The following is an 11,418-nucleotide window of genomic DNA, read 5'->3' on the forward strand; positions in this document are numbered from 1 at the left end:
CGATGATAGCAGCTAACGTCACATAGTGCCTACCATGGGCCAGTTACCGTTCTAAGCCAATACACACACACACAGAGTCACAGCAGCAACCTGGAAGACCCTCAAAAAGGAGTTGGGAACACTTTGGGAGTGGAGCAGAGTTATACTTCTATAACCTGGCAGGGAGGGACTCGGGGTGAGTGGGGTTAACAAACACATTTTTTAAATATCTGGACTTACCATATGCAATTGACTAGTTGGGTACTTCTTCCATAAAACAAGTAGCTAACACTTACGAGGCACCTACTGTGTGTCAGGCACAATCGTTCATTCAATAAATACACTTAATCCCCAGCTGGGTGGCATGCCCTGTGAGGAGCACCGAAGACATCAGTGGACACGGCTGGTAAAGTTTCCGTCCTGATGGGTACAGGAAATAAGACAGCTAGTTAGTTAGTGTATTTTTACGAATTGTGAAATATGCTACAAGGAGAACAAACACCCCCGTGGTAGAGAAGGACAGGGTTGCTGAGGGCAGCGTGCCTCAGCAGCGCCCCTGAGCCCGTGACGCCAGCTGAGCCCGAGAGACAGAGGAGCCTGCAGACAGGGACGGCTCTGGGCGCAGAATCTCTTCCCGCAGGACAGCTCTTAGCACACAGAGGCATGAAGGCCCGGGGCCGGGGCTTAGTGAGGGAGCCCAGCGAGGGTGAGTTTGAATTTTATTTTAGCAACAATGGGAAGCCCTTGAAGAGATTTAAATGGGAAAGTAAAATGGTCTCACTTACGTTTTTAAAAGATGATTACAGCTGCTGAAGTGAACTCACGTTTCCTGAGCTTTCGCCTTGAGCCTGACTGTCCCAGGCACTTTGGATTGTCTCCTTTAATCCTCACAGCAGTCCCGGGAAGTAAGGCATCGTCCCATTTCCAAAGGATGACTCGGCTGCCTGAGCGGCCGCAGCCAGCTGAGCACCTGCACAGTGCGGATCTCACGCAGTGTGCACTTCAGGCATGAGGTCTTGCCACCAGAGAGAGTTTAGGGCTGTGCTCTTAACCAAGGAGAAACTGCCAAAGCCCTAAGGGGCCCCAAAGGCAATGCAAGCACAGGGCCACCCCAGGTGCACCAACTATCATCTGCAGGCCAAATGGATACAACGCACGCTGGTTTTTCAATGCTTATGACAGACAAAACCACACGTTCATAAAAATATCACTGAATTTACTATGTCTTTGTGCCACTTTGCATCTTCGCAAGCAACAGATATTGAAAGTATAAGCCCCAAGCGCATGAGGTCCATTAAACTGTCTGCCTTTCCAAGGGGCCCTTGCTCTACAAGCACGGAAAAACCACCGAGCAACAGTTTCCCACCTCATTTCTGAGAGGGCGGGAACTCACAGGGCAGTCAGTGTGCCGACAAGATGGGGGTGAAAACTCCACAAAGCCACCACTCCTGCCTCAACAAGCCGTACAGTTCTGCTACCAGCATGAAGACAAGACACCCTATCTTTGAATTACCTGTCCTCACACTGCTTAATGTTGACATGCACATACGAGCACAGTCCTACACACAGGTGCATCTGAAAGGCCAATCGAGGTGATCAGACATGAGCCAAACTTGAGAGACCATGAGCAAGGTCACCCATAGACAGACTTGCCCATGATAGGCCCATTTGATATTAAGGTACGCTTGAGTCTAATTCTTTTATTTCATGGAATTCAACACCAAAAGCAAGCCTTTCAGTCCTAGCTCCACCCACCCACATGGAAGCGAATGAAAGCAAGACGCTGCGTGGATGTGTTTAGAGCTTGGCACCGGCAAATTTATGTCCTATTGTCCCAACCCAGTTGTAAAATATACCTTCTACTTGACCCAGAGCGTCATGATATCTCTAGCTAAAACTGCCAACAAAAGGAAGGTTTAAGGATTTCAGATCTAACCAAGCAATAGCTTGTTGGTTTTCTTTATTTACTGCTTGCTGTGTTGAGCGCCTCCTTATAAGAGGTGCTACAATAAATGCTTTACCGTCATTGTCTTTATTATACGCAACAGCCCCATCAAGCATGAGATGTTATTGTCTCTATTTCATGGACAAGGAAAATGAAGCCTAGAGTGGTTAAGTAAACTGCCAGGGTAGCTAGTTGGCATCTTAGCTGAGATTCAGGGACAGGTCCGTCTATTTTCAAAGCCTGGGTACATATTTAATCACTCCACTCTACCTGTCTACCTCCCAGAAACCACAGCCATCTGATGTAGGGCATCATGGAACACTCCTTGATCTTTTATAAATAGTTCTCATTGGGAAATTGTGACTATTAGCGTCACCTTCAGATAAAGGAATGTCAGGGAAGTCAGAATCATAAAATCATAGACCTTCAAGGGGCTGAGAGCTAAGCAATGATGTGGTGGACACCACTGTGTACCAACAAGAGGTAGACAGGTCAGTGGTGACAAATCAGCGCAGCCATCTCAACAGCCAACCAAACTATAGACACTAGGTGAGTGTTGTCTTCCAGAGAGAACATAGACTTTAAGGTGTGAATTCTAGGGTGTTTATTTATTATTTTTTAAAGATTTTATTTTTCCCTTTTTCTCCCCAAAGCCCCCAGTACATAGTTGTATATTCTTAGCTGTGGGTCCTTCTAGTTGTGGCATGTGGGACGCTGCCTCAGCGTGGTTTGATGAGCAGTACCATGTCCGTGCCCAGGATTCAAACCAACGAAACACTGGGCCGCCTGCAGCGGAGCGCGTGGACTTAACCTCTCGGCCACAGGGCCTGCCCCTCTAGGGTGTTTATTTTTAAAACCAACCACTTTGATAAATCACCACACTTTGCATATGCTCTATAATCCAAACACCAGTTAAGGACAATATTACATTATTAATTGCATTATTACCAGGATAAAAACTCTTTATTTGAAAATTTTTTCCTGTGTTCTGTTTATGTATTTTTTCAACAAATTGAGCATTGTCTTTTAATATTGACTCATATATTTATACAGTCATGCACCCATAACAACCTTTCAGTCAACAACGGGCCACATATACGACAGTGGTCCCATAAGAGTAGCACCCTACAGCTTGGTATATAGTAGGTCATACCATCTAGGTTTGTGTAAGGACACTCTATGACGTTTGCACAATGACAAAATCACCTAATGATGCATTTCTCAGAACGTCTCCCCATTGTTAAGTGACGCATGACCATGTATATTTATTTCATGGATATTTTATTTGGTAGATTTTTAAAATATTTTTACCGGTCCAGTCAATATAAAATTCACCAGTCATTTCTCTGCATTTATCTCAAAGGGTGCTAGACATCCTTTAAGGATGCCACCACACGCTTGTGGTCATTCACGTGATAAGACGTCTGGTGTTTGTTCACGGCGACGCTTGATGCCGCCACAGCGGCACTGGGCTCGCCAGCTCCTCAGTGGCAGGCATTAAGTTAGTTGGTAGATTTCAGTTTTAAATGAAGACTGATATTTTCTCCTTTTTAAAGAATAGTTATTTGAATTAATCAATCATGTATATTATTCTTACCCAAGTAATTTTAAAAAACAGAATTCACCGAACATTTGTGTCAAATCTGATAATCATTGTTTCATGAAGTCCCCACAGAGTAGTAAAAAATTACTCAGTATATGAACAAATAATTAAATCCAAATTCTTAGTTTTTACGTGTTCAGCATATTTATCTAGGAACAAATAATACAATACTAAACGTGTCCTCAGGCTTCAATAGATATCTTGATTTCATGGAATAGGCATAATAGGAACAAACGCACACCTACGTGAATATGTGTCAAGTTTTTTGCTTTCTCAAATTCTGCCTTGAAACTTTCTACATTTAAGACATTTGTTAAAATATGTTATTTTTCTCTTTTCTTATAAACTGTATTCAGACATAACAAGTATAAAGAAAGCTGCATAAACCGTAAGTGTAGCACCTCAATCAATTTTTATAAAATGAAGACACTCATGTAACTAGCACCCAGATCATGAAACAGAACATGACCAGCACCCCAGATGCCCCTCCAGCCCCCTCTGAGTCACAGCCTTCCAAGAGTGACCAGGAGCCTGGCCTAAACCCACGATTTAGTTTGGCTCTTTTTAAATCGTGTGAATGAGATGATACAGTACGTACTCTGTGACCATTTCCTTCCTGCAATACTATGTTTCTGAAATTCACCCCTGTTGCATATAGTTGTCATTTGTTTATCCTCATTGCTGTGTAGCGTGCCACTGTAGGAACACACTACGATTTATTTCTCCGCTACACTGCTACGTGGGACATGGGTACACTAACATATTATGTTATCCTTGCCAACACTTAGCTTTGTAAGTAGAAGAGCCTACTTTATTTAAAAAAAACAAAAACAAATCACTTGCTACCCTTGTACAAGTTACATCTGCAAAATAAAAGTGAAGATTTAACAGTTATTCAGTTCATCTGAATATCACAGACGGGGAAACTGGTTTATTCAGAAGCATCTCCTCCTCTAGGAAAGAAAAGTTCATTTTATGTATTGAAGTATGTCTATCAGCTGTCTACATTTACTAAATTAGCTGGAACATGGGCAAGTCTTCACTTTATTTTGATGTATAAACAGCCTCAATTGTGTTAACAGTTTGCTCACAAACACAGAAGTTGTAGGTGTAACAGTGTTTGGTATTTCTATGAAGTCCTTCTATCCTTCAAAACATATGACAAATTACAAAATTAATTAAGCTCTGCAACAGTCCCCACCCCAGCGCAGGGAAGAAGGAAATTACTTACTTTAAAGCACAGAATCCCAAAGTCAAGATATGAACCAACTGGTCACAGAGCAAACTTCAGACCTAACCCCAATGATCTTGGCTCCGTGTTCCAAAGACCAAGCTTACATCAAAGGGAAAGGATACTCCACCTAACAAAAACCATTGCCATCCTTCCTTCCATCCAACGGTGGGAAGGAGAGTTGGGGGTCAGGGAATGCAGAACTTTCAACAAAGTGCTTATCTTTATGCTTAGATATAAGCCTCATAGGCAAGGTTTCAACCTCAGTAAAGCTCTAATTTGCTTTTTTATTCTAAAAATGGGTACTCATCAAGAATACAAAGGTCAGCCTAGTGACAGCCACAGAGAGCCAGAAAAATACAGATTCATGAAAATCTAATGGGGTCCAGAGGAAATTCTGAGGTTAAATTCCAAATGATCATTTGGAGGATATTCTGAATTAGCACTATTCTGCTGTTAGCTTCCAGTGTGATTATCGAACGAGTACTGAAAATTACTGAACTAGTGCCATGAAGCTGGTCTAAATTCCTCTCTTGACTTCTCTAGCCACAAAAATCTTGGCATGGGGAAACATTGGTCCCAAAATGAATATTGTTCAGTCCAGAACCTAAACGTAAGTGAGACTCTGAGGTTCTGGTGGGAACAGCTGGAATATTTCTGGGGAAAGCATTTCACTCATTCCATATTTGTCTTCAAATATCAATCAATGATTTACGAAATTTTTCTTGACAATTAATATTTAAAGAAATAGAAAGTACATATTTTCCAGAGCAATTTTGCCCCTGAATTATTCCCTTAGTTCCTCCAGAAATGTCTCCACCAAATTGCTTATACTAAGTGTCTTTGTCCCTTTTTCTGCACTTTTCTACTGAATGAAGCAAAATGGTGATTTAAGTGTAAAAATGTCATTATATGTACGGTTTGTGACTATGTACTGAAAACAAAAGCAGGAGATCTGGAAGAAAATCTGCTAGAGGTGAAAAAGGTAAAATTTAGTTCTCAAATGCAAAAAGTTGTACAAAATACATTACTTAAATTGCGTGAGCTGAAGACATGCTATTGACAGCAGAATTCCTTAATGGGTAAGGAAAAAAAGTTGGCAGAGGCACCAAATTAAAGAGGGAGAGATTTTTAAATGATACACATATAATCAATACACGATAATCAACTGTGATCCAGTACAAAGAAAAACAAACTTATCTTATTGAGTAGAGAGTTGTTTAGCTGAAAAGGGAATTTTTAAGTGGCGAATTCATGATGTGCCTTCAAGTCTGTGAAAGATTTGAAAGGTTCCTATTTACCCCACAAACCTGGTCATCCTCCCATGAGCCCCCTCACCTGCCATCTTTCTCATCTCAGTAAATGACCCACCCATTTCCTCATGTCACAAACATAGGAGTCATTGTTAATTCTCTCTTTTCCTCATTCCTCTCCTTATTCAATCCATCACCATCCATTGTCTCTTCTATCTCCAAATTATATGGTAAATTCATGGACTCCTCCCCATGCTGACCGACAGCACCCCCTGTTGAGGCCCCCATGGGTGGCAGCAGGGCAGCAGCCTCCTCGATGCTCTCCTGTCCCCTCCTGCCCATCAATGGCCCATTCTCCATGCAGCACTCAGGGGACTTTTAAACTCTTCTTATTAGATCACATCACTTCCTGATTTTTTTTTAATTAAAAAAATGAGAAAACACCCTTCAATCAAACTTCTTAGCGTAGCCCACAAGGAGCTGCAACTAGCATCACCTTGGCACATAGGAAATGCTCAACTGTATTTACTACATACATACAACACAATACATACAATAAAGAAGGATTTTTAAGGGAGACTCCCAAGCAAAGAAGTAGCCCCAGGACAGTGATAGCAAAGGAGGGGCAGAGAGGCAGGAAAGCCGATCTATAAGGGTTTATGCTCTAAGCAGGTCAGGGCTCCACACAGGCAGTTCTTTGCTTGGTCTTTGTGGTCATCCTCCAAAGAGGCCCCTGAAGCTCTTCCGTCTTCGGACGATGCATCTGCTTGCTCTCTCACCCTGCTTCCCATCCTCCACACTCTGGTTCCATCACTTCAAGGCAGCCACCGAGGAAGCCAGAGTCTCCTGTGGGTCTCATCAGCCAGTTCCCCGGGTACAGGCATCTCTCTCTGCCAGGTGGCATCGTGCACAGGGCCTCCTTGGTTGTTGGGATGGTGACTACTGGGCCATGCCCGGCTCTCAGACACTGGTGATGGCACAAGCCTTCATGCGGCTGCCAGTGGCTTAGGTAGGACCAACCGGGTCCCAAGAACAACAAAAACTGGGCCCAGAAAAATTGTAAAGAAGAGTTGTAGAAGAACAGGCTAAAAAAGAAAAGAATCCAGAGAGTATGGAGAAGATTCCCTAAGCCACACCTTCACTAATTCTCATTGAGGCAAAATTAGACAATAAACTCGGAACCGCGTCATCTATTATTTGCCATCTGTTGTTTAATAATACGCTTCCCATTCCTCACTGGGTGTTCAGTTATTCTCACTTATTCCTTAGCTTGCCATTTGATTACTGAGTTAAAGAATCCCTCCAAGTATGACTCTACAAGTAGGTGTCTGAATCGGGAAACACCATTTGAGTTCAATTTTGGTGAGAATCAGGTCAACGGCAACCTTCACAAAATGATGCCTTGACGAGGTTTATTCCCGTTGGAGTATGCTACGCATTTTCAGTGCCATCCACGCAGCAGAAGCTTAACATATAGACGTTAGGACTAACAAACATAATTTGTGCGGTATGGAAGTGTGTGACAATTCTATGATTTATTTGTTAGGGGAAGGCCTATTTCAGTTAAGGAAACAATAGTTAATCAATAGCAGATCGTTAGAACTAATGCACAACTACGAAACTCAAGACAGAGACTGCAGAAATGACTGACCGATGATCCCTAGTGCTAATTTGAAAGAGTGTTTTCAATTCTTGGACTCTCTCACACAGCCTACATAAGAATAACAACAACAAGTAAACAAATTCAAAGGCAATACTAATAAATTATGACATGGCCAGATATATTTTAAGTGTTGTTAGAGAAAAAGGACAATCTAAATAATTTATTTAAAATCGAAAGTTGCAACTTGAGAAAACAGTCTAAATACTCCATTGAAATAGCAGGAATCATAGGGTGTAATCAGAAAGGGACCTCATTTTTATTTCCTACTGCCCTCTTAATGTGTTGTAGGGCTATTTCCACCCATGACCCTAGATGCAAAATTGACCAGCCCCTTTATTTGTCTGGTCCCTTTTATATAATATGAACAGTGTGCATTTTGAGTCACATGGCATAGTCCCAGTTTCAGACTTAAAATGCCCAGCATCATGTAATAAGTAGAGCTTTCATCTTGTTTTAAATTTTAAAGCATATTTCACAGCCTCCAAATCTGGCCGCTAGACAGGAAGCCCACAGTTGGAGGAGAAAGAGACGGAGTGGGCACATTCTCTTTCCCCATCTGGATCCCTCTTCCCCCATCTGTTAGCCGTGATTCCTGGCCCCTCCAGGCCTGGGGTAGGGGAGGAGAAGAGAAAAGGAGGCAGAAGTTCTTCCTTGACTGCTACTGGCCTAGAATACAGCTGTGGGACCTCAGGACTTGACGGTTGTTCAAAGCTGACATTGATTCTTTGGAATGCTTTTGTGGATTTTTCAGACATGCTTTCCCCCTCTTGCTAGGTATTGCATATTTGCAGTCCTTCCACCTGGGCAAATGACTCTCTAGTCCAACTGGTTGGTGGAGCGTTTTCCTGCAGCTAATAGACTTCCAGTGGCGCTCCTCTAGCGTCTTTCTGTTGAGAGAGCTTTGGCCCTCTTGGGTAGGAATTAAGACAGCCTTTCGCTAGTGAGAAAGTCTGGTCCATAGGGAACACTTGTGTGTCCTTTGCTCTTGCAAACTCTGGAGTGCAGGCTGATCCCAAGGAAGCAGGAAGCTCTCCTGTGGTCCACCATTACAGCAGCAGGTTGGTCGGTCACTCATCCTGTAGATTTCTAAATTTGAGGCCAACACCAGTTCACTCTATCTACTGAACTGCAGGGGTTGCATATTAAGCTCTCCAAATTGTCCCATTAAAGTCAGTTTCCCTGGGCTTTAGACAAGAGGTACCCACAGCTCTCCCCCAAGGTTGGGGAGGACTTGCAGCATGTGGATAGATGGCTCCAAAAATCCTTGCCTCTAATCTCCAAAGTCTGACTGTTATAACCTTGATGTGGGTGGGAAGGAAACAGGAGTAATGAGACTGGGTTTGTCTATATTCTTTAAAGATCCTGCAACCTGGTCTCCATCCTCACTTTGGAATGATTGATATACTATATACTCTATACTATACACCATATACTATATACTATATATATGTATATATATATACATACATATTACATAGGGTGGGCTTTTACCAGGATTTCTGCTTTAAGGACCTATTGCACTAATTTCTTTGAAACATCCACTACCAAGGCTGATTTGACTCTCCAGGTGAATCAGCTGCTGAATATGTCTGGGGGGAAACATACACAACAACATAACAGAAAAGATTCTATAGGCCATCAAAATGTCCCCATATGTCTTCTTGAGGCACAAGGAGACACTAGATTAACTTTTTAGGCCACTCTCAATCTGAAGTGCTATCATAACCAGGCTATTCCATCAAACACAGCTGGGAGAGCCAGAGGCCTTTCTGTAACTCAGCCCCAGGTCTACCCCAAGCCCCCCACAACTCCGCTCTTCACTGCTCTTCTCCCCTAGCACTGAGAGGCTTCCCAGTATCTTTCCCACCCCTCTCTTTGCTGACTCTGAAGACAAGTTCACAGGCTCTAAGATCAGGCTCCTAACTCCTTGGGAAAACAGAAGGATGACATCAGCAACAACCACAAAATCTGGAGGAAGACAAATGTTCTTACAGCCCTGGCACCCTCCTGAGGAGATAAATGAAAGTTCTGGTGTATTTGAGCCCTGGCTCCTATTCTTGAGGGTAAGACTCTGAACCTTTGGTGGCCATATAATTTATCATCCGTACTGAGGCAGTTTGGGACATAAAAAGAGGTGCTAATGATCATTATGCTGGGATAGAGATAAACGCCTTCTCGTCCTTCTCTCCTGCGTCTGACAAAGTCTGTGTGGACAGGTCGCCTCCCCGCGGGGCTGTACACAGGCCTGAAGGCGTCTGCATGCTTGTCTTGGCCAGCCAGTTTGGTTCTTTGGTTTCCACTGGGGTTTTGCCCTGCGCTGAGACTGGTCACTTAGAGCATCTCTTCATAGGTCAGGTCTTTCCCTAGAGAAAATCTTTGCCCAGTTTCTAAATCTCTCATGGGTTAGAATTAAAATAGTATAGAGTAAACAGTGAAACTTCTCAGTGTTTTTAAGTTATCTTACAGAGCCCAAAAACATCCTAATATTCATCACAAATGTACATTCTGCCCATATGGAAACCCTCTACCCAGTGAAAAATGGAAAAAAATACAAAGTCAAGCCCTTAATGAAGCATCTTTATCAGTTCAAAGTACAAGTGCAAATGGTTTAGCCAGCTGCATCATTCATTGCCAAACCCAGGACAAAAACTCACGTCTGAGAATTTCAACAGGAATATCCTCATTTGCTTTTTACCACGTGATTACAGGATTCCTGCATCTTTGGAAAATACCGGCTCTTCTTAAGTGATCTTTTTCTCTTAATGTAAAGAATTAGCACTGTTTTAAATCTTCTACTTTTGACCATTATGATCTTTATTAAAGGGTTTAAGTCTAAGCTATTAACTCTGGCCGCAGAACATCAGTCTGAAAGATAGGAAGGAGAAATATGCTTTATATCTGAGCATATCTCAACTAGATAAGAACAAAACGTCCCAAGTGTAATACCCACCATAGTTAGCCAGTTTATTTCCTAAGCCTTACTACACCTTGAACAATAATCACCTCAAAAAAAAACGCTGTTGCTATGTTTCTCTTTGTTATTTTCTTAAAAAGAAATATTATATGGATCATCTATTCCAGATGACCTCTAACATCAAGTTACTTTTTCTTTATGCAATGTGTGAATACCATCCAGATTTCCAATGACCTTATTAACCATATTAAATTAGAGAGTTTTGACTGAAGGGCTTGAATACTAAATGATTTGTATCAATATCATTAAGCCATTGGCTTGATGTTAAGAAACTCACTTTCTGAACTATGACCCTGGAATTGTGCGAATATTTCACGTACATACAGCTCATTGAACAAGCTGATTAAACAGATCAGCCTAACCTCCATTCCATATTAAAGTGGAAAAAGGCTGCCCAAAGAATAAAAATTCATTTCCTTACTTATTATTATCTTCCTCAGCCTTTCTCCTTAAATTCTGCACACACCTTCCTGTAACGTTTGTTCTCCAGTTGTCAGGCAAGTTCATTTCACCCTCACACATGAGAAGAAAAAGTACCTTGTCTCTTTATTTTAACTAAAATTTACATTATACTTCACCACTTACAAAACATTGCTTATATGAGTTTGTCCCATTTAAAATAGTTGTTTGTGAACGTCAAAAATGGTTGAATATTGGCAATTTCCTATGGTCCAGTGTATTATATCTCATTTGATCCTTCCAGCCACCCATGAGGACGATATTCTGATTCCTGTTTTACTAATTAAGCTGAGATTCAGAAAGGCGAAAAA

Source organism: Equus caballus, chromosome 23 (genome assembly GCF_041296265.1).
Source record: "Equus caballus isolate H_3958 breed thoroughbred chromosome 23, TB-T2T, whole genome shotgun sequence".
NCBI classification, from domain to species: Eukaryota; Metazoa; Chordata; class Mammalia; order Perissodactyla; family Equidae; genus Equus; species Equus caballus.